The sequence below is a fragment of the Oryzias latipes genome, chromosome 13 (assembly GCF_053564925.1).
Source record: "Oryzias latipes strain Hd-rR chromosome 13, Olatipes_Hd-rR_3.1".
Taxonomy (NCBI): Eukaryota; Metazoa; Chordata; class Actinopteri; order Beloniformes; family Adrianichthyidae; genus Oryzias; species Oryzias latipes.
The window spans coordinates 35,319,505-35,345,744 of NC_136249.1; the positions used below are offsets into that span (position 1 = coordinate 35,319,505).

At 45.8% G+C, this 26,240-nt stretch overlaps 1 long non-coding RNA gene across 1 annotated transcript in view; it reads left to right on the forward strand.

Moving 5' to 3' along the window:
- Positions 1-26,240, forward strand: part of LOC144981599 (uncharacterized) — a 383,701-nt gene that overhangs the window by 357,050 nt on the left and 411 nt on the right. The gene's annotated exons all lie outside the window — the stretch shown is intronic.

Sequence of the window (26,240 nt, forward strand, 5' to 3'; positions counted from 1 at the left end):
GTCTAGTAACAGAATACAAAAATAACCTTTTAAAATACCTGCCTATATGGTTAACCCATTAGCACTGTTAATGTGGTACTCATTTGTAGCAAACCATGTGGGTCCTACATACAGTGGCCCAATTACAGACCAGGTCTTCTTCGCCCACCTAGACCCTTTATTGGGCCTATATGGTTAGCCCATGAGGGCTCCTCATGTGGGACCAATGTAAATTATACCACATGGGTCCTACATACACTGGCCCACTTATGGACCAGGGGCCTCATTTATAAACGTTGCGTACGCACAAAAGAATGCGTACGCCACTCTCTACGCAATAGTTGAGATTTATAAAAAGCAAACTTGACGGGAAAATGTGCGGTCCTTCACGCAAGCTCTGACCCAGGCGTACGCACAAAAACGGGTGAAATGAGAAACGGCGACACCGTCGGCAGATGGAAGAAACACGTGAAAGTGAAAATGACAATACTGCCTCTCATAAATAACATGAACACTTCACAAAGCAAAGTCTTACAATTAACAGCTACACAAACACCCGTTTGATCGATCAGCAGTGAAACAAATAAAAAAAATCAAACGAAAATTACAACAGAAATTCAAATGAACACTTATTTGCAAAAAGAAAAGTGAAAAATGTTCTGCAATATTGGCATTTTGTGCAATTCATCCTCATAAATAATATATTTAACAGAACGAAATAATGTACAAAACTGATATTCTCGTCAGTGTGTCCGTCTGGCGGAGCAGATATAGGTGCAATCAGACAGACAGATGGATAGATAGAGAGACATGCATTAATTGTCCACTGGGGAGAGTTGTTTTCATAGTAAAACATTTCTTCATAAGCCACGGAATTATGGTATTAATGCATATGCCTTTAGTTTGTTTTATTTTTGATGAAACAATGTATGGCGTATGTCTCAACCATTCAGAAAGCAACAAGAAATTACATTTGCTGATCAATTTCCCATTTCCACGTCGATTATTAACGACATCTGTAGCTTGTCAGATGTAACTAAATGGATGGAAATACAATGCTCCATCACAATGCGTAATGACGCACAATGGCTGATCTTGCACTCTTAGAAGATGTAGCAAATGGAAGAATTCGGAGTGAACGCATCTTTAGACAGCAAGAAGACGTGCTGGCAAACGAGGACGACTGGCTTGTGAGCCGGTTCCGACTTCCTCGAGCCGTCCTGTTGGACCTCTGTGGGCTTTTGGGGGTGTGTCACCCGGTGCATTTGGCGCGTCGGCGTCCCCCTGCGCCTCTGTCACCACTCCACTAAGGGATTCCCCAATTCTTGCCGCTTGTCTCTCATCAAGAGGGGTCAGCTCCGGTGTCCCCCCCCCCCCCGTGGCAGACACACTCTGCTGCGATGCAGCGCCAGACGTTTTTTTGCCTAGACTTTGATGTCCGACCATTTCTTTTTTATTTAACCACGGTCCGAGGTTGTGAGGCTACAGCATTAACGGCGTCTGCCACTCACGTGGCTTTTTGGCATTAGTAATGCCCACACTGTGCCCTCCAAACAACACTTTTCTCCTCTTTTCCACCTCGCCAACGATAAATTCTACTTCACATTGAGTGAAGTTACGTTTTTTTCATTTCCTCTCGGTGTGTGCCATGGTTTCGCAATCAATGAATATTCATTTGTGGGCGTTTCACGGACTATTTATGGGCAACTATGGGCGTGTCATAAAGCCGCAAAAGCTGCGCTGCATTTAGAATTGGTTGTGATTTATTAAGGGAAAGATGCGTAGGATATGCGTGCGCACGGTTTTATAAATCCGAATATTTCTGTGCGTACGCACATCCTATGTTTCATCCGTACGCCACTTCTGACGCAAATCCTACGCAAAGTTTTATAAATGAGGCCCCAGGTCTTCTTTGCCCACCTAGATCATTTAGCGGGCCTATACGGTTAGCCCATGAGGGCTCCTCGTGTGGGACCAATGTAAGTTATTCCACATGGGTCCTACATACAGTGGCCCAGTTACAGACCAGGGGCCTCATTTCTAAAGGTTGCGTACGCACAAAAGAAGGTGTACGCCACTCTCTACGCAATAGTTGAGATTTATAAAAAGCAAACTTGACGGGAAAATGTGCGGTCCTTCACGCAAGCTCTGACCCAGGCGTACGCACAAAAACGGGTGAAATGAGAAACGGCGACACCGTCGGCAGATGGAAGAAACACGTGAAAATGAAAATGACAATACTGCCTCTCAGAAATAACATGAAGACTTCACAAAGCAAGTCTTACAATTAACAGCTACACGAACACCCGTTTGATCGATCAGCAGTGAAACAAACAAAAAAATCAAACGAAAATTACAACAGAAATTCAAATGAACACTTATTTGCAGAAAGAAAAGTGAAATATGTTCTGCAATATTGGCATGTTGTGCAATTCATCCTCATAAATAATATAGTTAACAGAACGAAATAATGTACAAAACTGATATTCTTGTCTGTGTGTCCGTCTGGCGGAGCAGATATAGGTGCGGGCGTGCGGACGGACGGACAGATGTAATAATTGTCCACTGGGAAAAGTTGTTTTCATATTAAAACATTTCTTCATAAGCTATGGAATTATGGTATTAATGCATATATGCCTTTAGTTTGTTTTATTTTTGATAAAACAATGTATGGCGTATGTCTCAACCATTCAGAAAGCAACAAGAAATTACATTTGCGCTGATCAATTTCCCATTTCCACGTGGATTATTACCGACATCTGTAGCTTGTCAGATGTAATTAAATGGATGGAAATAAAATGCCCCATCACAATGCGTAATGACGCACAATGGCTGATCTTGCGCTCTTAGAAGATGTGGCAAATGGAAGAATTCGGAGTGAAGGCATCTTTAGAGAAGACTTGCTGACAAATGAGGACGAGTGGCTTATGAGCCGGTTCCGACTTCCTCGAGCCGTCCTTTTGGACCTCTGCGGGCTTTTGGGCCCGGCATTATAGAGGAGCACTCGGAGCAGTGTGATATGGGCGATGTGGGCGGTCGCCCAGGGCGGCACTTCATAGGGGGCGTGCGTCATTTGCCGTGCCCGATGTGTTGCACATAATGTGCTACAATATGCAAAGAGGAAGCTTGGAGCTTTTAATTTGAATTTGCTTCAGCTGCCGACACTTATCGCTTTTCCTTTGACACATTAGACTCTTAAGAATGTCTTCATCCTATTTCCTCTTCACACTTATGGTGCAAAAAAAAGAAAAAAAAAGGATGAAATAACTCAGAGTGAAACAACGTAAAACAGGCACATGAAAAGGAATTAGGCAGAACAAACACCCGTGCTCAACCCAATTTCAACAAAAGCAGGCAATGGGGATTATTTCCCACAATTCCTAACTCCGACGGGCACGTGACCACCGGCCTCTGCTGCAAGACGCTTGCGGCCACACCTATTTGCCGTAGTCTTTAGAACATAAGTCAAAAAACTCGAGAGGGGGGCGCGACTCGCTGGTGGCTGGCTGAATCACACTAACACAGGGGTCGGGAACCTATGGCTCGCGAGCAATACATGGCTCTTTTGATGGTCACATGTGGCTCGCAGACAAATCTTTAATTATACTTTTTTCTTTTCATTAGACCAGTCCTTGTCTGGCGCGATGCAATGCCAGAGGCGCGCAGTAGTATTGGTGCTTGGAGAACAAAATCTACGCCAGCACTATCAGTTACTATTATCTATTATTTCACAGAGTTTGTACCAGCCGGAAACCTGTGAATTGACGTGCCTAAAACTGCGCGCTCCCGTCTCTGAGGAAGAGCGCGCAGTTGCGGGGACGGGATGTGTGAGGAAGAAACCAGAGGGTGGTGGTGGGAAGAGGGGTGAAGTAAGGTGAACCGCGCAGGGATTGTAAAAACGTAACACCCGCTGCCCGTCACTCACTGCAGCGTGTCAGTGTGTGTTTGGTTCCATGTCTGTCTCAAATCTACACAACATTCAGACCTAAGATCCCGTTTAAAGTCTCAACGCCTGCATGAAGCAGAAACTCACCACGTATCAACCAGACTAGACCATCAGCAAAACTACCACGAGAAATACTCATCATTTATTAGCAACAGCATAACAATGTTATTAAAAAAGAATCCACAGACTTATTGTACTTTAAAAGTGTTGAAATTACATCAAATGCACACATTCACTTGTATATTTAGTTTTAAACATATTGTCGCGGACTGAGTTGGGTGGCTGTTGGGCCGTGTTTTAAGTTCTGGAGTTCATTAAACGCATCAAGCAGAGATCTGATTGGCTCTCAGTTCTGTCGCTCAGCCTGTTGTTAGGTAGTTTGGACCAACGGGGTTCAGCTATGGGCCGAATAAGGGAAATGGGAGGGCTGACGCGGCAGTGAGCGAATATAAAGTTGGGAGAAGCGCTCTCGTCTCGGCGAGAGAGATTCAGGAGTACAGTAACATTCAATTGACAGGTCTACAGTAACCAGAATAAAGAACCATAAGAGAGGTTAAGTCTCAGTGCTTCAGTGTGGGAAAGAGACACTACATTATTGTATGGCTCTTTCAAAATTACATTTAAAAATATGTGGCGTTTATGGCTCTCTTGGCCATAAAGGTTCCCGACCCCTGCACTAGACAGGTGATTGGGAATCTTTTACTATCTGACAATCAACTCTGGACCGCAGCTGCCCCTCCCGTCAGACGGAGCCGCGTGTGTCAGAGGGAAGGGGAGGGGTGGTGGGGGCAGACCATTTTTTATGGATTGAGGTTTTTGGAGGATTTCTACTGTTGGTGTTGCACAACTTTAGGGAAATGCCAAATATGTTTGGAGTAATCCCACTGATGAGTTCTATGATTTAGTCTTTAATGTTTTATAAGACCTAAACATATTAATCACAATAAGTTTTATTTTTTAGATCTAATCCCTCTGATATGTTTCACAAAAAAACACACGGGACATCACACATTAAGAAATTATTGCTAAAAATGAAGCAGGAGTCCAGCTCTAAAAAAAATGCTCTAAAAAATGATGAAAGAGCAAAACAAACTGAATTATTTGATTTGTAATTTCTTATTAATATTTCCAGGCTTTCCTTGGTTTGTTCTGCAGCATGTTCATATTTGTATAATTTTGACAGAATATTTTTCTATGGAGAGCAAAATATTACAAGTTATATAAGGTTTAACTTGAGTTCCTGTTTTTATTCATATTTATGAATTTATACGTGTTAGGATTAGGATGGCGGCGCGTACGGACGCAGCGGCTTCTCTCTCTCCAGTTAAAACGGCGTTTTCTTGTTTTTGTAAATCGGAATGTTATTGTTTTTGTAAATTTCCTTCGCTCCGTTTGGGAGCTATCCGGACATACAACCGTGAGTTTCTGCTCTTCATCAAGCAAACTACGAATTTGCAGCTAAACGTCGCGGACCTCAATGCACTGAGGGACGCGGGTCTGCTCCGGAGGCATGAACAATCACCGTCCCCCATGACTGCACCTCCCTCGCACTGGACGCGCCACAAGCGGCGGGCGAGGAAACAGAAGAGGGGTAAACGCGGCGGCATTCGAGCTAGGCTAGCGGCTAACCCGTTCAAGCCAGCCATCCCCTCCATCATTCTGGCAAATGTTCGCTCTCTGGACAACAAGCTGGACCACATTCGTCTACTGCGCTCCACTCGAAGGTGGGCTAAGGACTGCTGTGTTTTTGTTTTCACTGAAACTTGGCTGAATAACAGCATCACGGACAATGCTATTCAACTCGACCAGTTAACATGCTACCAAGCGGACAGGCTGCTCGCGGGGAAAAAGCGAGGCGGCGGTCTCTGTGTTTACATCAACAACTCTTATTGCCGCGACGCTGTTGTGGTCGCCACACAATGCTCAGATCTGCTGGAGTTTATGATCATAAAGTGTCGACCGTTCTACCTTCCGAGGGAATATACTACAATACTGCTTGTTGCAGTATATTTCACCCCCAGCGCCAACAACGACAGCAGGAAGGAGGCACTGCATGACCTGCACCTACAGATCAGCGAGCAGCAGACTGCACACCCAGACGCATTTCTCATCATGGCTGGGGATTTTAATCACGCAGACCCCAAAAGTGTGTTCCCAAAACTTTATCAACACATTAACTTTCCAACACGTGGAGACAATATACTGGACTGTGTTTACACCTCACAGAGAGGAGCCTACAAAGCCCTCCCCCTCCCCCACCTTGGATCTTCAGACCACATCACTGTGATGCTAATGCCTGCACACAGACCCCTAGGAAAAGTGGCCAGACCGGTTAGGAAAAGCATACGGGTGTGGCCAGAGGGGTCCTCAGAGGCTCTCCAGGACTGTTTCAGCTCCACAGACTGGAACATGTTCAAGCAGGCCGCAACAAACAACAACACCACAGACCTCCAGGAGTACTCAGAGACTGTTACTGCCTACATCGCCAAGTGTGTTGATGATGTCACAGTAACTAAGACCATCACAGTCCGGGCAAATCAGAAGCCGTGGCTAACAGGAGAGGTCTACAGACTCCTGAAGGTCCGTAATGCTGCCTTCAGAGCTGGAGACGAGGTGGCCTTGAGGACAGCTAGGGCCAACCTGACCCGCGGCATCAGAGAAGCCAAGAGACAATATTCCAGGAGGATCGCCCATCACTTCAGCGACAGCAGAGACACCCAGAGCCTGTGGCGTGGACTTCGGACCATCACAGACTACAAACCTCCTCCACAGACATGTGACAGCTCCATCTCCCTGCTGAACGATCTGAACTCCTTCTACGCTCGCTTTGAGGCAGCGAACAGCACAACGGCCCAGAAAACTCCACCCTCTCCTGGTGACCAGGAGTTGTCGCTGTCTTCGGACAGCGTGAGGAGATCCCTCAGCAGGATCAATCCACGGAAAGCCCCAGGACCAGACAACATCCCTGGTCGGGTGCTGAGAGACTGTGCGGGTGAGCTGGCTGATGTCTTCACAGACATCTTCAACATCTCTCTGAGTCAGGCTGTCATCCCCACATGTTTCAAAGCGACCACCATCATACCCGTCCCAAAAAAGCCATCTCCGTCCTGCCTTAATGACTACCGTCCGGTTGCTCTGACCTCCATCATCATGAAGAGCTTCGAACGGCTAGTCATGCGGCACATCAAGTCTGTCCTGCCCCCCTCCCTGGACCCATTTCAGTTTGCTTATCGGTCCAACCGCTCAACAGAGGACGCCATCTCAACTGCTCTGCACTCCGCACTCACCCACCTGGAGAATAAGGACTCATATGTCAGGATGCTGTTCATTGACTTCAGCTCAGCATTCAACACCATCATCCCCCAGCAGCTCACTCACAAACTTGCTCAGCTGGGGCTCAACACACCTCTGTGCAACTGGCTGCTAGACTTCCTGACGGGGAGACCACAAGCAGTGCGAGTCGGCAGTAACACATCCAGTACTATCATGATGAACACAGGGGCTCCCCAGGGATGTGTGCTGAGCCCCCTCCTCTTTACCCTGCTGACCCACGACTGCGCCCCGACACACAGCTCCAACATTTACGTTAAGTTTGCCGACGACACTCCTGTAGTTTGTCTCATCAGGAGCGGAGATGAGACAAACTACAGGAGTGAGGTGAGCCACCTGGCTGGTTGGTGCAGAGACCATAATCTCCTCCTGAACGTGGAGAAGACGAAGGAGATGGTGGTGGATTTCAGGAGAGTGCACACTCAGCATGCTCCTCTGACCATCAACAACACTACGGTGGAAAGAGTGAGCAGCACTAAGTTCCTGGGTGTGCACATCACAGACAACCTCTCCTGGTCCGAGAACATGGCATCACTAGCTGGGAAATCACAGCAGCGTCTCTACTTCCTCCGTAAACTCAAGAAAGCAAAAGTCCCTCCCCCCATCATGCACACGTTCTACAGAGGCGCTGTGGAGAGCATCCTCACCAGCTGCATCACGGTGTGGTATGGCGCCTGCAACGCGTCCTGCCGGAAGTCCCTCCAACGCATCGTGAGGGCAGCTGAGAGGATCATCGGTGCCCCCCTCCCCTCCCTCCAGGACATCTACAACACCCGCCTGACCCGAAAAGCCCTGTGCATTGCAGCTGACCCCACCCATCCATCCAACAGCTCCTTCAGTCTGCTTCCATCTGGGAGAAGACTACGCAGTCTTCAGGCCAGGACCATTAGACTCAGAGACAGTTTTCTCCTCCAGGCTGTCAGGAAGCTGAACTCTCTCCCAGCCCTGCCCCCCCTCCCCTCCTGCTGCCCTGTTGCCCTCCTGCTCTGCTGAACTCTGACACACATACGTCACCTACCTCTTCAGCACTGACTGCACCTTCCACCAGTCCTCTAGTGCCGTTAAAAAACTAAGTAACTGTACTTCAGTCACTTTATTCTCTAGTCACTTTATTCTCTCCTCATTGTTTTACTTTTATTTTTTATACTATTTATATTTAGGCCTCTACTACTATTTATAGTTGTTTATTGTGCAATTTGAAGGTGTCTCACCGTTTAAACTGAAGATGTAGAGAAACGCAATTTCTATGTATGTGTCAACATTGTAGATCTTGACAAATAAAGTTACTTGACTTGACTTGACGTATGTTCAAAAAGTTCAGTTTAAAAGGTTTAAAAGTTTAGCTTTAGTCTGCCACCGTATGTCGCTCAGGTGCCTTTTTGGTAATGCCCACACTGTGCCCTCCAAACAACACTTTTCTCCTCTTTTCCACCTCGCCAACGATAATTTCTACTTCACATTGAGTGAAGTTCATTTTTTTTATTTCCTCTCGGTGTGTGCCATGGTTTCGCAATCAATGAATATTCATTTGTGGGCGTTTCACGGACTATATATGGGCAACTATGGGCGTGTCATGAAGCCGCAAAAGCTGCGCTGCATTTAGAATTGGTTGTGATTTATTAAGGGAAAGATGCGTAGGATGTGCGTGCGCACGGTTTTATAAATCCGAATATTTCTGTGCGTACGCACGTCCTATGTTTCATCCGTACGCCACTTCTGACGCAAATCCTACGCAAAGATTTATATGAGGCCCCTGGTCTTCTTCGCTGTGAGGGCAGAACCCACTGCCCCACAGTTAAGTTCATTTGTTATATTTTTCTCTTGAATAAACCATTTCATTTTATTTCACACATTACATAGCAAAATTGACTTAATGACTTGTGCACACATTTAGTTAATTTTGTATTGTTTTGAGTAATTCTATTCTTTGAGTTCTGTTTGAGGCCTGATGCTGAGGCAGATGCTGGAGCAGGGAAACTTCCTGATGATGTGGTGTGGGTACCGGATGTTCTCGGGCTGCCGGATGTTCTCGGGGTCCTTCGGGGTCCTTCGACCAATGAAGACGTCACATTATTTGATTGGCTGTAAGTTGCCACGACCAATGAGTTAACGTCGCTAAGTTTTTTTTAAACTTTATTGACAATTGCGGTATCATACATTAAATAACGAACAATAACAATGTAATCAATATTACCTCAAAGATCAGTCACCATTGCCAAACATAACATGTTAACATAGAAAATAAAGAATAGAGGGGGGAAAAAAGAAACAATGAACATAACACACAAATAAATAAAAAACTTAAGTAAAAAAAAGGAACATAGAACCAATCTAAATAGTCTAATACTAGTTAGGGGTACTCGTGAAGTTTGTTCATATAATGAAGTGATTCAAAGTAAAAACAGAGCTCTTTATGAAATGTTGTAAAAAGTAGTTTGGTCTTAAAAAATTTATTTTTGTGCATATAAAACTTTCCTAGCAATATCAGGATATTTAGAACTGTATTTTCTGGGGGCATTCGTCTGGGGCTGTGGGCGTCCTTCTCCGGTGGGGCCCTGCGTTGGGTTCTCCCGGCGCGGCGGGGGGCTGCTCTCCTGGTCGGGCTGGGGCGGCGCTCTCTTTCCCTCCGTGCCTCCCTGCTCTCTGGCTCTGGGGGCCTTGCGGCGGCCCTGCTGGCCCTGGCCTGGTCTGGGTGGCGGGCTTGGTCGCCCGGGCGGCGGTTGTTCCCTGTCGGTTCCCGTGTGGCGTTGGGGGGATTCCGGCTGCCGCTGCTGGTGCGGTGGGGGTCTTGGGGTGGGGATGGCTGGGCACTCTCCCTCCTTCTTTGCACGTTCACCGCATAAGTATGCGTGTGAACACTATCTGTTTTGTGTACATGTCGACAGGTGGACATTTTTGCAACTAACAGGTGTGTTTATAACATTTGAGTGTGTGTGTGGACAGGCTACGCCCTTTTTGTACTACATTTGAACCTTACCATAATGATTAACAACCAGTAAACTTGTTGCTCTATGCTGCTTCATGGTCTTACCCCCCTTCCCCTCCTATTATCACCCCCTACCCCCCCTCTCTCTAGCGTCCCTCTCTCTTCTTCCCCTCTTTCCTTTTCCGTCCGGTCCAACACCAAAGATTTTCAGAAATGTTTGAAATTAATAAATTTTGGCCTCAATTACAAAAGGGGTTTATTCAGACATACCTTTGGTTTGTCTGAAGATTAATAACCCCTCTTGTTAAAATAAAATATGTCCAACACAAGAGGCCCTCAGCTCTCATCTGACTGCCCAGTTGTTGGACAGGACAAGTTAAAGAAAAGAAAAAAAAAAAAAGAACTGTATTTTCTGGTCTATTATATGATACTACACCGAATAGAACATTTTTTGAGTGTAAATGAAATGGCATTGCAATTTTGGAAGAATACCAGAAGCAGAACTCATCCCAGAATGTTTTTATAATTCCACAGTTAAAGAATAAATGATCCACCGTCTCAATGTCATTCAAACAAATACTGCAGTCATTCTCTTCAAACCCAAAACGAATCCTCAAAAATTCCTTAGATGGGTACGACGTCGCTAAGTAGTAAAATCGCTAAACGTAAAATCGCTCGCTAAGTAGTTTGTCCAACTGGTGTTACCTTCGAGAAGATCCGGCAGCCCGAGTCGATCCGGTACCCACAGTGGCAGTTGGAGGAGCTGAAGAAGCTCCTGATGACTTGGAAAGGGAGGAGCATGGACAACTTCCATCTGGAGTAGATGGAGGGGAAAGACAAAGTGTATTCTTATGTTGGACTATTGTTTGTATTTTTTGGAATATGTTAAACTTGCTTTGAGGTATAAGTTCAGTTTCTCTGTTGAAGCGTTAAATTACTAGTAATTTACTACTTTAGTTAATTGTAGTGGGTTTAGGGGATGTCATCTGGACTTGGTTTTAAAGTTGGAAGACGTCTCGCCTCTTATCCAAGAGGCTTTGTCAATTCTGAATTAGCTGGTCTAAGAGCTGCCATATATGCGCTCATGGGGGAGGAGTCAGACCTGAAACTGGATGTATTGTCCACTTAGCCTACATGGTTTCGGGTCGTTAATAGTCCTTTGTCCTCAGCTGGGGGTTGGGGAGTCAGTGACTCACTCTCCAAATTGGTCATCTCTTTCAGCGGTTAACGACTCAGGTGGAACTGGTCTGGTTTGTTTAGGTTTCAAAACACTGCCGTAGATGGATGGAAGAATAAACCTGAGACCACCATTCTTATTAAGAGAAGGTTTATCCTTCTTGACAAAGATGGCTTCTTTCACTCCTCGCTCAAACCATCCTTTCTCTCTGGCTAGAATTCGGACTTCACTGTCCTCGAAAGAGTGGTTTGTGGCCTTCAGGTGGAGATGTACTGCAGACTCAGGTCCACTTGGGTTGGCTCTGCGATGTTGGTAAAGCCGCTTGTGTAGAGGTTGTTTGGTTTCTCCTATATACTGTTCATTGCAGTTCTCTTTGCAATGAAAATTACAACAGAAATTCAAATGAACACTTATTTGCAGAAAGAAAAGTGAAATATGTTCTGCAATATTGGCATGGTGTGCAATTCATCCTCATTAATAATATAGTTAACAGAACGAAATGATGTACAAAACTGATATTCTCGTTAATGTGTCCGTCTGGAGGAGCAGATATAGGTGCAGGCGTGCGGACGGACGGACAGACGTACTAATTGTCCACTGGGGAAAGTTGTTTTCATAGTAAAACATTTCTTCATAAGCTATGGAATTATGGTATTCATGCATATGCCGTTAGTTTGTTTTATTTTTGATAAAACAATGTATGGCGTATGTCTAAACCATTCAGGAAGCAACAAGAAATTACATTTGCGCTGATCAATTTCCCATTTCCACGTGGATTATTACCGACATCTGTAGCTGGTCAGATGTAATTAAATGGATGGAAATAAAATGCCCCATCACAATGCGTAATGACGCACAATGGCTGATCTTGCGCTCTTAGAAGATGTGGCAAATGGAAGAATTCGGAGTGAACGCATCTTTAGACAGCAAGAAGACTTGCTGGCAAACGAGGACGAGTGGCTTATGAGCCGGTTCCGACTTCTTCGAGCCGTCCTTTTGGACCTCTGCAGGCTTTTGGGCCCGGCGTTACAGAGGAGCACTCGGAGGAACCACGCGTCACCCGGTGCATCTGGCGCTCCGGTCCCCCCCCCCCCCCCCCCCCCGCCCCCGATGGAGCGCTGTAGCCACCGTTTGCCACTCACGTGCCTTTTTGGCATTAGTAATGCCCACACTGTGCCCTCCAAACAACACTTTTATCCTCTTTTCCACCTCGCCGACGATAAATTCTACTTCACATTGAGTTAAGTTACGTTTTTTTGATTTCCTCTCTGTGTTTGCCATGGTTTTGCAATCAATGAATATTCATTTGTGGGTGTTTCACGTACTATTTATGGGCAACTATGGGCGTGTCATGAAGCCACAAAAGCTGCGCTGCATTTAGAATTGGTTGTGATTTATTAATGGAAAGATGCGTAGGATGTGCATGCGCACGGTTTTATAAATTCAAATATTTTTGTGCATACGCACGTCCTATGTTTCATCCGTACGCCACTTCTGACGCAAATCCTACGCAAAGTTTTATAAATGAGGCCCCAGGTGTCCTTTGCCCACCTAGATCCTTTAGCGTGCCTATATGTTTAGCCCATGAGGGCTCCACACATGGGACTCGTGGGCCAAACCATATGGGTCCCACATACAGTTTCCCAGTTACAAAACAGGTCTTCTTCGCCCACCCGGGCTTTTTATCAGGCCTATATGGTTAGCCCATGAGGGCTCCTCATGTGGGACCAATGCAAGTTATACCAAATGGGTCCTACATAAAGTGGCCCAGTTACAGACCAGGTCTTCTTTGCCCACCTAGATCCTTTAGCGGGCCTATATGCTTAGCCCATGAGGGCTCTACACGTGGGACTCATGTGGGCCAAACAATATGGGTCGCACATACAGTTTCCCAGTTACAGCCCAAGTCTTTATGGCCCAGATGCAACTCATATGGGCCTTACTTGGCTGACCTACATGGGTTCTAGCACACATGGATCCTTTGTAGGGCCCTAACAGGTAACCCATGTGGGGCCAATGTAGGCAAAACCTAATTGGGCCTTCAAAGTTTACCCAAAATAAACCCATGCCCAGTCAGTACCCACATAGCCCACCTCTTTCCCAGTTGGGGCCCACGTGACATTGCTGGCTGGGTTATGAAGAAATGTTTTATTATGAAAACAAATTTCCCCAGTGGACAATTTGTCTGTCTGTCTGTCTGTCCGTCCGTCTGTCCGTCCCTCCCTCCCTCCCTCCCTCCCTCTGGAGGTTGCCCTTCCTCCTCTGTTCCGCCCTTTTTACCACAGCTGTTTCTCATGTTGCTTTGATTTGGATCCTTCTTAAGGTGTTCTGTTCTTGTCTTTGTTGTCGCAGCATTTCGTTTTGGATAATCTTCGGTTGGCTTTCGTCTTTGGCATTAAAAAGCCTTCCTAGTCATTCAGCCTCCTTATCAATCCTGCTTCTGGGTTACCTCCCTTGGTTTCTCGTAACAATATCTGCTCCGCCAGATGGACACATTGACAAGAATATCAGTTTTGTACATTATTTAATTCTGTTAACTATATTATTTATGAGGATGATTTGCGCAACATGCCAATATTGCAGAACATATTTCACTTTTCTTTTCACAAATATGTGTTCATTTGAATTTCTGTTGTAATTTTTGTTTGATTTTTTTTGTTTGTTTCACTGCTGATCGATCAAACGGGTGTTGGTGTAGCTGTTAATTGTCAGACTTGCTTTGTGAAGTCTTCATGTTATTTATGAGAGGCAGTATTGTCATTTTCACTTTCGAGTGTTTCTTCCATCTGCCGACGGTGTCGCCGTTTCTCATTTCACCCGTTTTTGTGCGTACGCCTGGGTCAGAGCTTGCGTGAAGGACCGCACATTTTCCCGTCAAGTTTACTTTTTATAAATATCAATTATTGCGTAGAGTGGCGTACGCAAACGTTTATAAATGAGACCCCTGGAGGGCCGGTGTCCTACATGTTTTCCTACCAACCTGCCATTGAAGCTCCTTATTGGCTAAACACACCTGATCCAGGTAACCAGCAGCAAATAAGGCAAGATTTCTGGTAAAGAAGCAGGACACCGGCCCTCCAGACCTGGATTTGGAGACCCCTGGTCTATGTCAATGCAGGTTTCAGGCATCTGAACTCAAAACTCTTTGTCAGAAGTCAGAACTCTGTCTCCCTCTGTGGTCATCGGCTGGAAAAGTCTCCAGAGTACTCCAAGCACTTCATCTCCCATCACCCCCAGCGTGAACTTCGTGGATGCCACACACCTTCACTCAATCAACCAAAGTCTACTTCAACAAGTGCAAAACACGACACGATGCAGGAATCAAAAATGTTTGTGTTTATTTGTATGTATGCATGGACATATGCATGCGCACAAGGGTGTATTGTGTATGTGTTGACATGTATGTGTGCTAACGTGTTTGTAATACTTGAATGTGTGTGGATGAGTGACAGGCCCCGCCCTTTAAGAAAACATTTAATTGTCATAGTTATAGGGGTTTACATAAATTCTTTGCTCCTCCCTCTGCAAAAGAGTGCAGACGCTTTTTCCCCTGCTCCTGCCGCTTCCTGCTTTATTTGCTTTTTAATCATTTAATTAATCATTTTTAATTATTTTACTTCATCCACAACTCCTGGAATATCAGACTGGTCCTTTTTTGTGACTTCCACCTATTCAAATCAATATTTTTACGTCTGACAAGCCAGCGACATGTCCGGAAGAGGAAGAAAAACAAACTCCCACTGTGAACGCTGTCGGATCTACCAACAAGAAATAAAAGAGCTACAAACACGGATATTTACTTTGGAAACTGAAAATGGACTTCACAAGACCCTTCCAGTAACATCGGGTGGTAAGAAGCCCACTCTTACTACAAATGAAAAGAATAACAGTGACATAGACCTGAGTGATGTTGTGTCCTTTCCGAAACTTTGTGCGGAGGAACTCTGTGTTAAGCCAAAGCGTAAAGATGACAGAACATCCGAAATAAAGCTCACAAACAGATTTTTACCCCTAACACAATGTGATGTTAAAGAACAAAGTGAAATTGGACCACAGAATAGGAGTCATAATGTTGGCAACAAAGCACAGGCAGAAAGAAAATCTGTGCCAAACGTCAAGGTCAGAGATACGCTGCTGCTTGGAGATGGAGCTATCAGTGGAGTCAGCCACAGAAGAATGCAAACTTTATGTTGCCCAAGTTCTACTGTTCCAGTGATTACAGGACTCTTATCTAAAGTCTTGTACCAAGGAGTCAAACGAATAATCATCCATGTAGGTGCTGTCGATATCAAAAAAGAACAATCTGAACGTTTGAAAAAAGACTTCATCAAGTTATTTGAAGAGATTGACAAAGTAGAGGTTGAAGCATTCATCAGTGGACCTCTTCCTAACATCGATGGGGTGTCACTCAAGTTCAGCCGTCTGTTTCAGCTGAACAATTGGCTCTCCAGAGAGTGTGCTGCCAGAGGATTCCATTACATTGAGAACTTCAATACATTCTGGAAACGAAAGGACCTATTCATGGGAAGAGGCCCACACCTGAACAGAGGTGGAGCAAGAGAGTTAGTGAAGAACCTCCTCCACGCTCTGGGGCATAGAGGCCAAGGCCCTGAAAAGGCAGTAAGGAAGGACCGAGCCAGTGTCCCAGGAACCACAGCACAACGGCAACAACAACAACAACTACCTCCACCACCACCATCAGTCAAAGACTAAGATTGAGCTAAAACAAACTCCTCCCTTACTCTGCATAGTCATGTACAAACCTCCTCAGCACAGCCAAAGTTTCATTGATGATTTCACTGAAATGCTCTCAGTTGTGTGCACAGACTTTGATGGTCTAGTCATTACAGGTGATTTTAATGTTCATGTTGATAATGTCAATGACAGAAATGCAAAAGAGCTCAATGCTGTCCTTGAAACCTTTGATCTAATTCAGCATGTAAGTTGCCCCACCCACAGCAGAGGGCACACTCTGGACCTGCTCATCACAAAGGGGGTTAATATTTACAATGTCAGTGTGGTTGATGTCGCCCTCTCTGATCATTTCTGTGTATTCTTTGACCTGTCTGTTACTCCCAAACCACCGCCTGGCCCTGCAGTTGTCCAAAGGAGACAAATAAATGAGAGCACTAGGGCACAGTTTGTAGAAATGATAAACCCTGAAAACGCCTCTGGTGCCAATGTTGATGAAATGCTGAATTCTGTTACTTCTAGCATCTTGAATGTTCTGGATGCCATTGCCCCTATGAAGGTTAAATTGAGAAAACATAGACAGAAAGCTCCCTGGAGGAATGATGATCTAGTCAGGGCACAGAAACAACAGTGCCGCAGAGCTGAGCGAAAGTGACGCAAGTCAAAACTCCAGGTTCATTATGAAATGTATAAGGGGGAGTTGTACGCTTAAAACCAGATCTTATGCAGAACAAGGGAAAGGTACTTCTCTGAAATCATTGGAAGTTGCAGCAGCAACTCTTGTGTCCTGTTCACAAAAGTTAACAGATTAACTAACCCTCCAACCCAGCTACCAATAGAACTGGTTTGCACACCTAAATGTAATGAGTTTGCTGTATTTTTTAATGACAAGGTTCAGGGCATTAAAAAAGCCATCAACTCCACAACACATATAACTATCCAACGGCCACCTACTCACTCTAAGCTGACTCACTTTGTACCTGTCACTGACCAAACTGTCCAAGAGACCATCACCCGTCTGAGCTCGTCTACATGCTGCCTTGATGTGTTACCCACTAGATTTCTAAAGTCTGTCCTGAACAGTGTGTTGCCATCAATTACTCAAATAGTTAACACGTCTCTTCAATCTGGAATATTTCCAGAGGCCTTAAAAACTGCAGTCATTAAACCTCTCCTGAAGAAAAACGGTCTTGATCCCACTGTACTGAATAATTACAGACCTATCTCTAATCTCCCATTTTTAGGAAAAGTCCTTGAAAAAGTTGTCTACCAACAGCTCACTGATTTTCTCTTATTCAGTCAGGTTTTAGACCCCATCATAGCACAGAAACTGCTCGTATCGAGGTAACCAAGGACATCCGCCTAAACACTGATGATGGCAAAGTCTCTGTCTTAATCCTGCTAGACCTGAGCGCTGCCTTTGATACTGTTGATCATGGGATCCTTTTGCACAGACTCCAAGACTGGGTTGGCATCTCTGGATCTGCCCTAAGTTGGCTCAAGTCTTATCTAGAAGACAGGAAATATTTTGTTGAAATTGGGAGTTGTGTCTCAGACTACATGGCCTTGACTTGTGGTGTGCCCCAGGGATCGATCCTGGGACCCCATCTGTTCAACCTCTACATGCTGCCACTAGGGCAGTTAATACGCAGTAATAACATATCTTATCACAACTATGCAGATGATACTCAGATCTATGTGTCACTGACAACAGGTGAATATGGGCCGGTGGATTCACTCAGCCACTGCCTCCAACAGATCAGTGCGTGGATGCAGAACAACTTTCTCCAGCTAAACCTAAACAAGACCGAAGTTATTATTTTTGGCCCACAGAAACAAAGAGAAATTGTCAGCAGCTACCTTCATTCTCTGTCTCTTAAACCCTCAAATCAAGTCAGAAATCTAGGGGTAATCATGGACTCTGACCTAAACTTTAACAGTCATATCAAGTCAGTAACATCAGCGGCATTTTACCATCTGAAAAACATTGCCAAAATCAAAAACATAGTGTCAAATTTTAACTGCACCCAATTTTAACTGCACCCCCCTTAGTACACACACCCCTCCCCCTTCAATATATACATTCAAACATAAACACACACACATGCACACAAACACCCTCTCAAACACCCATACACGCACACACATTTTACAAGGAAGGTGGGACCTGGGTCCATCTGTCCCCTACCCCTTCCCTGGTGGGGGGTGCGGGCCCCTTGGCGATGGCGGCCGTGTCCCTTGGGTGCCGGCTCCCTGGGCCCGGCGGTGCTCTCTCCGCGCGGTGGGGGGGTTCATATTACACCTGAGCCGGGGGTGTTCGTGTCTCTGGGGGGTGGGTCCTGGTCCTTGCCCCTGGGCGCTGGGCCCCGCCAAACTTCCAACATGGCAGAGCCTGGTCGGGCCATATTTATAACATCCCTTGTGGGCCGCCCTTTTTTCCCCGGGGTTCCCCCCTCCTGGGCGGGGGCGGCGGGCCCCTGCCTTGCTCCTACCTGGACCAACCGTGGGCCGGGTGGGTGGCTGCCTGGAGTGCGGAGCGGGTCTCCCTTGGGGGGTCCTGGCACGTACCTGGGGTCGGGGCGGGGGGATGCCCGGAACTCCTGGGTGGTGGTGGGGTGCTCGTCTGGGGCTGTGGGCGTCCCTCTCCGGTGGGGCCCTGCGTTGGGCTCTTCCGGCGCGGCGGGGGGCTGCTTTCCTGGCTGGGCTGGGGCGGCGCTCTCTTTCCCTCTGCGCCTCCCTGCTCTATGGCTCTGGGGGCCTCGCGGCGGTCCTGCTGGCCCTGGCCTGGGTGGCGGTCTTGGTCGCCCGGGGGGCGGTTGTTCCCTGCCTGTTCCCGTGTGGCGTTGGGGGAATTCCGGCTGCCGCTGCTGCTGCGGCGGGGGTATGGGTGTGGGGGTGGCTGGACGCCCCTCCTTCTTTTCACATTCCACCATCCATTTTAGAAGAACATAAACACTCACCTGAGCACAGGTGTTAGCTCACCTTTGCACTAATAGTTTGCATGATTGAATGAATGAAAGATTTCACACTAGTTGGTTTAAAGGCATAGGTATGCGTTCGTGAACACTATCTGTTTTGTGTACATGTTGACATGTGGACATTTTTGCGGCTAGCAGGTGTGTTGATAATATTTGAGTGTGTGTGAACAGGCCCCGCCCTTTTTGTACTACATTTGAACCGTACCGTAACGATAAACAACCAGTAAACCTGTCTGCTCTATGCTGCTTCATGGTCTTACCCCCCCTTCCCCTCCTATTATCACCCTCCTACCCCCCCCCCTCTCTCTAACGTCCCTCTCTCTTCTTCCCCTCTTTCCTTTTCCGTCCGGTCCAACACCAAAGATTTTCAAACATCATTGAAATTAATAAAGTTTGGCCTCAATTACAAAAGGGGTTTGTTCAGTCACACCTTTGGTTTGTCTGAAGATGAATAACCCCTCTTGTTAAAATAAAATATGTCCAGCACAAGAGGCCCTCAGCTCTCATCTGTTTGCCTAGCTGTTGGACAGGACAAGTTTAAAAAAAAAAAAAAAAAAAAAAAAAAAACATAGTGTCAAAGCCAGACCTGGAGATACTTATTCATGCATTTGTCTCCAGTAGGTTAGACTACTGTAACGGCCTGCTCACCGGCCTGTCCAAACCAGCTGTAAAACAGCTTCAGTACATCCAGAATGCTGCTGCTCGAGTCCTGACCAGAACCAGGAAGTATGATCACATTAGTCCTGTGCTCAGGTCTTTGCACTGGCTCCCTGTACCTCAAAGAATAGACTTCAAAGCAGCTCTGCTTGTGTACAAGTCTCTCCATGGCCGAGCACCAAAGTACATCTCTGACATGTTAGTGCCATATGAACCATCTCGTAGTCTGAGGACCTCAGGGGCCGGCCTCCTGTTGATTCCCAGAGTCAGAACTAAACAAGGGGAATCAGCGTTTCAATATTCTGCAGCTAAGATCTGGAACAGCCTCCCTGAAGTCGTAAGACAGGCCTCTTCTGTGTTCATGTTCAAATCTAGACTTAAAACATTTCTGTTTAGCCGTGTATATGACTGAAAGGTCCTATCAGTTTTCAATTTTTTTTTCTTTTCTTTTAAAGTAAATCTTATGTTGATTATTTCTATGATGTATTGTGATTTTAATGCATTTTTCTGTTTTGTGAAGCACCTTGAATTACTTTGTGTATGAATTGTGCTATACAAATAAACTTGCCTTGCCTAAATATACTCCTCGTGGATCTGAGGCTCCTGATTGTAACAGTAGCATCTGTCCAACACACACACTCACTCTCACACACACACACACACACACTTACACACATACACATTCACACTCAGAGTCATGAAATGAGGATGTCAAAGGACCTGCAGAAACGCATGTGAACCACCAGAGGGCAGAAAAGTCTGAGTGTCGACTCCTGCTGAATGATCCTGCCGTCATTTTGACTGGAAACTTAAAGTTATCATTTACAGCTTTTGAGTCACTTTAATTCAATCCACAATTAAAGTGTCTATTGATTTACATGGGGGTTGCATGGTGGTGTAGTGGGAAGCACCTTAACCTCCCAAATGGTTCAAATCCCAGGGGGGAGTGTTTGCATGTTCTACTTGTACATGTGTGGGTTTTCTCCCGTTTCCTCCCCCAGTCCGAAAACACGCTTCATAGGTTCATTGATCATAGCTTGTCCATTAGGTGTGAATGTGTGGTTGTGTGGCGCTGTAACAGACTGGTGACCTGACCCCCCATTCAGCAGCTGGGATAGGCTCCAGCAACCGCGGTAACCCAACTAAGATTCAGCAGCTTTAGAGCACGGATGGTTTCACTTGTAAATATTTTCATCCCACTTTTCTACCTCGCTCTAAGGCCCAGTGCTCTTTCCAGTCACATTCACTCACTGATGGCGGCTCAGCGGACAAACACTGGCGCCAATCTGTGACCACAAGACGACGCTAAAGTTGGCTTCTGATTCACAGCTTCTGATTGGTGAGGCACTAAAGGAACATTCTGCTGCATTTTTCACACTAAGATCACCTAAAACCGGGTCCTGATCAAAAACTACAGTAAAACCCTCAAACCTGGATTCAGTTCTGATTTAGATGTTAAAGAACACATTAAACACAGTTTACGCACTGAGTCCACCTCAGACCAGGTCCTGTTCCTGAAATTTTGGGGAAATTTATTTTTTAATTCCTTCACATTTTTCTATCTTTATTTTTTACACTGGATTGTACTATTGTATTTGTTTCCACAGGTACGAGCCGGTGGCCATAACATCACCTGGGTGCACAAAATGACTTTGTTGCATTCCACAGACTGGGCACAGACTAAAGCTGACACTTTTAGGATGGACTACAGGAATCCAAGAAGGCTGGAAGAGGCCACATTACAATCTCAGACATCAACATCCAAAAGAAACTGGGAAACAGATGTCAGATTGGACACATAGTTATGGTCAGGGTTAGCATGAGCCCCTGACTTAAGTTTGAGTTTTTTGGTCCATTCTTTCTTGGTTTGTTTCCTGATTTACTTTAAAGTTCCTGTTTTTGGTGTTTTGCTTTAAGTTGTCCTTCCTTTGTCCCTATGATCCTTAAATTACATCAAATGTGATAAAATGATTCTATTTCACACAGCAGTTTTTGAACAGGACCTGGTCTGAGGTGGACTCAGTGCGTAAAATACGATAAAAATCCTTCTATTTCACATTTTCACAAATCAGAAACTGTGTTTAATGTGTTCTTTAGTATCTAAATCATAATTTATTCCAGGTTAGAGCAGTCCAGGTCATGTGGTTTTTGATCAGGACCTGGTTTTAGGTGATCTAGTGTGAAAAATGCAGCAGAATGTTCCTTTAGTGCCTCACCAATCAGAAGCTGTGAATCAGAAGCCAACTTCAGCGTCGTAACCACAAGCAGTGTCCAAACTCCAAAGACACTTCCACACATGAACAAGGCGAGAACCGAACCTGCAGTTCTCCAGTCGGAGGTCGACCGCTCTACCTCTGCACCACAGCCGTCCCATATGATTTATGGAAGAAAACTTTTTTTAAATATTCATCTCTGTTCAAACTTTGGTGCCATCAAGCAGAATTTACCTGCAGCCGTTTTCAATTGATGCTCCTCTTAATTTTCTCAGGGTCCCTACCTACTGAGACCAGAATGGTCTCCATGGAAACAACCCCATCCTCAACATGAGGCCCCTCATGAGGAGAACAGCGCGTCATGTGTGACATTCTCCAACTCCAATGCACGGATTCTTCTGCAGTCAGCAGGAATGCAAACAGCCGCCACTGCTTTCTCCCAGATCTAAAAGTCAAAGCCAGTCAGGATGGAAGCAGAGTTTTACCTGAGCTGCAGAGACCCACAAACAGCAGCAGAGCTGGACGCTCCATGTCCTCTCCGTCTGTCCTCCCCTCCCGTGCTCCTCTACTTATCACGCCAGTGCTCTGGCCCCGCCCTCCCAGCCTTTCTGCTCTCACTGTTTTTTCAAACTCTGACAGCCTGTTCTTCACAACATCCCTCAAAGACACTAGTTTGATGATTTTCTGGGTGTTTGTTGCTGCTGAGCATCTATAAGGGTTTGAAGTTCCTGACACTTGGGGCTCAGAACTCTACAACAAGATCTATCTTTTAGCAGAAGAAACTTCAGGAGTAGAACCAAGATGTGATCAAACATCAAAACAAGAGTTTCCTCTGAGGAAGACTCTGGTCACCTTAGAAAGGTGGAGGAAGCTCAGGAGTCTGGAAGGAGCTTGGAGTTGAAAAACGGCCTTCATCTGCTCTGGATTTGTTCATTATGGGATGGCAAGCTAAGAAAACAATAATAATCATTGAAGTTTTGAAGAATATTGTAACCCTTGTGCTATCCTAGGCACTTTACCATTGGGAGTTGGGTCATCTAGACCCACTAGACAGTGCTCTGAACCTTTTTTCTTCAATGATTTGTGATCTTCACTGGTGTCCATGGATTACATGAAATCTTTCCACCTTTATCCACCTTTGTCATGGTAGGGAGAACACCTCAATGGAAGGGGGGGGGGTCATCTAAGATAGCACAAGGGTTAAAAAGGTGGAAAAACTTCCTCAGTCTGATTCTTTTCCATGAGGTTCAGAATTTAAACTAAAATAAAAGTCAGCTCAGCTGCTGCGGCACAAATGTCAGACGATCATATCTAGTCAGAAGAGTTTCCTGTTGAACCGTTTTGCAGATCTGTTATCATGGATCCTGTTTCCTGATGAAGATTCAGAGATCAAGCTTTGAAATAATCTTTGGGTTTAAAAGAGAGCTTTTTTTAATTGCCTTTGTGGCAAAAGTGTTGCACTTTTTGTGTCAAACAAATAAACATGAACATCGCCTCACATCTATGATGGTTGGATAAATGAATTGGGGTAAATAGATTTACCAAAATTTGCTGTTCAAATTCAGCCAGACAGCAGGGCAGGACTTTCATTTTTAGAGCAGGGGGGGCTAACAGCTCTTGAGCTGCATGCGGCTCTCTGCCTTTGATCAGTTTCTGTATGCTGTACTTTCACAACCATAAGGCGCACATAAAAGTCTTACATTTTCTCCAAAATGTACAGAGCTGCCCTGATGTGATCATGTGTGACTTCAGTAAAGAGGACCTAGAAGAAAACAGTACGGAGAGAGGCGAGGATCTAAATTAAGACCCCCCCCCCATAGTACAAAGGTGCAGATATGAGCATAAATGCAGAACAAAATCATTTTGGAAACCCTGGAAATGCAGAGAGACACGATTATGAAGCACAGTTTAAACTGCAGCTATCAGCTACGTGGAGGAACACGGGAATCCAGCAGCTGCAGTTCCCTTGGCAGCCGACTCGCTGCATGTCTGCGTGTCTGCGTGTCTGCGTGTCTGCATGTCTGCGTGTCTGCGTGTCTGCGTGTCTGCATGTCTGCGTGTCTGCGTGTCTGTATGTCTGCAGGTCTGCGTGTCTGTATGTCTGCAGGTCTGCATGTCTGCATGTCTGCATGTCTGCGTGTCTGTATGTCTGCGTGTCTGTATGTCTGCGTGTCTGCATGTCTGCATGTCTGCGTGTCTGCATGTCTGCGTGTCTGTATGTCTGCGTGTCTGCAGGTCTGCATGTCTGCGTGTCTGTATGTCTGCATGTCTGCATGTCTGCGTGTCTGCATGTCTGCGTGTCTGTATGTCTGCGTGTCTGTATGTCTGCGTGTCTGCATGTCTGCATGTCTGCATGTCTGCGTGTCTGCATGTCTGCGTGTCTGCGTGTCTGTATGTCTGCGTGTCTGCAGGTCTGCATGTCTGCAGGTCTGCAGGTCTGCATGTCTGCATGTCTGCATGTCTGCGTGTCTGTATGTCTGCGTGTCTGCAGGTCTGCATGTCTGCATGTCTGCAGGTCTGCATGTCTGCATGTCTGCTTGTCTGCATGTCTGCGTGTCTGCGTGTCTGTATGTCTGCGTGTCTGCAGGTCTGCATGTCTGCGTGTCTGCATGTCTGCGTGTCTGCGTGTCTGTATGTCTGCGTGTCTGCAGGTCTGCATGTCTGCATGTCTGCGTGTCTGCATGTCTGCATGTCTGCATTCTCAGCTTGAAGAGAACAATTCTGCTTAAGAGGCAAAAAAAACTATCTTGTTTCTTTAGAAATGCATTTGTGGTTCACTATCTGTGTTAATACAAAATGACTGAGATACTTGCTGACTCATTTGAACGTTTATCAGAAGTTATTGAGGCCGGAAGTCTGAATCTGTGAAGATCTTTCTAACTAAACTGAACCTCAGCTGTCAGAGAATTTAAAATAATGGATCCATGGTTCACAAGTGAGGAAGCTGGAAAACAAACTCCAACAAGACAAGAAGACGCAGCAGCAGCTGAGTTTCTGCAGAAACAAGGTGAAGTTGCCTGTGTTAGACTGTAGGCTTTGTGTGTGTGTGTGTGGGTGGGTGTGTGTGTCTGTGTGTGTGTGTGTGTTTCTCCTGTTTTTTACTTGTCCTGTCCAACAGCTGGGCAGACAGATGAGAGCTGAAGGCCTCTTGTGTTGGACATATTTTACTTTAACAACAGGGGTTATTAATATTCTGACAAACCAGAGGTATGTCTGAATAAACCCCTTTTGTAATTGAGGCCAGACTTTATTCATTTTAATTATTTTTTAAATTCTTTTGTGTTGGACCGGACGGAGAAGGAAAGAAGGGAAGAAGAGAGAGGGACGTTAGAGAGACCCCCGCCGCAGCAGCAGCGGCAGCCAGAAGCCCTCAACGCCACACGGCAGCAGGCAGAGAACAACCGCCCCTGGATGTTTGTGTGTGTGTTTTTAGGTGTGTGTGTGTGTCTGGCAGGTCAGTGTGTGTGTGGCTCTTTGACTCTCAGTTAGAAATTTCGTCTCTTTGTGTCAACCTTGCCCCCCCCCCTGTTTGTGTCAGAGGCTTTAATAGAAAAATGTTGGATGTAACGTGGATTCAAACGTTAACCAACGACCCAAAACCAAGTTCAGAAAGAGCAGCAGATTTTTCTGTCTGTAAGTTTTTCTCTTGTGAAAATCACTGCATTTGTTACCGTTTTAATCCACGTTACAGCCTCTAAAAGAAAGCCCCGCCCCGCTGCTTCACCAGATAAGACATGCAAGTTTGCAGCCAATCAGATCCACCAGAAAGGTTACCGCCCCCAAGTGACAAACACACCTCTGAACACTGAACACAAACCCAGGTCAGCGAGCAAAGAGGAAATGACAGAGCAAGATCACCACTTAGTTAGGATGCAGACCTGCAGTTGTAAAATGGGGGTTTCCCAGCTAAGGATGAAGGAGACGAGGTGAGGACTCTAGGAGGGGGGACCTGGAGCGGTTTCAGGACACACACTGGAAAAGATGGTTGGATTTCTCTGCTTTTTCACAATCAGACACAGACAGACACGTCCTTCACATGACCTCAGGGTCAAATCTGTCCCTTGCTCTGGAGTTGTGACCTGGGGCCTCATTTATAAACGTTGCGTACGCACAAAAGAAGGCGTACGCCACTCTCTACGCAATAGTTGAGATTTATAAAAAGCAAACTTGACGGGAAAATGTGCGGTCCTTCAAGCTCTGACCCAGGCGTACGCACAAAAACGGGTGAAATGAGAAACGGCGACACCGTCGGCAGATGGAAGAAACACGTGAAAGTGACAATGTGTGCCAAATCGTGCTGGCATGTGCTGTGCTACACAATGTGGCCCAGCTTAAAAACGTG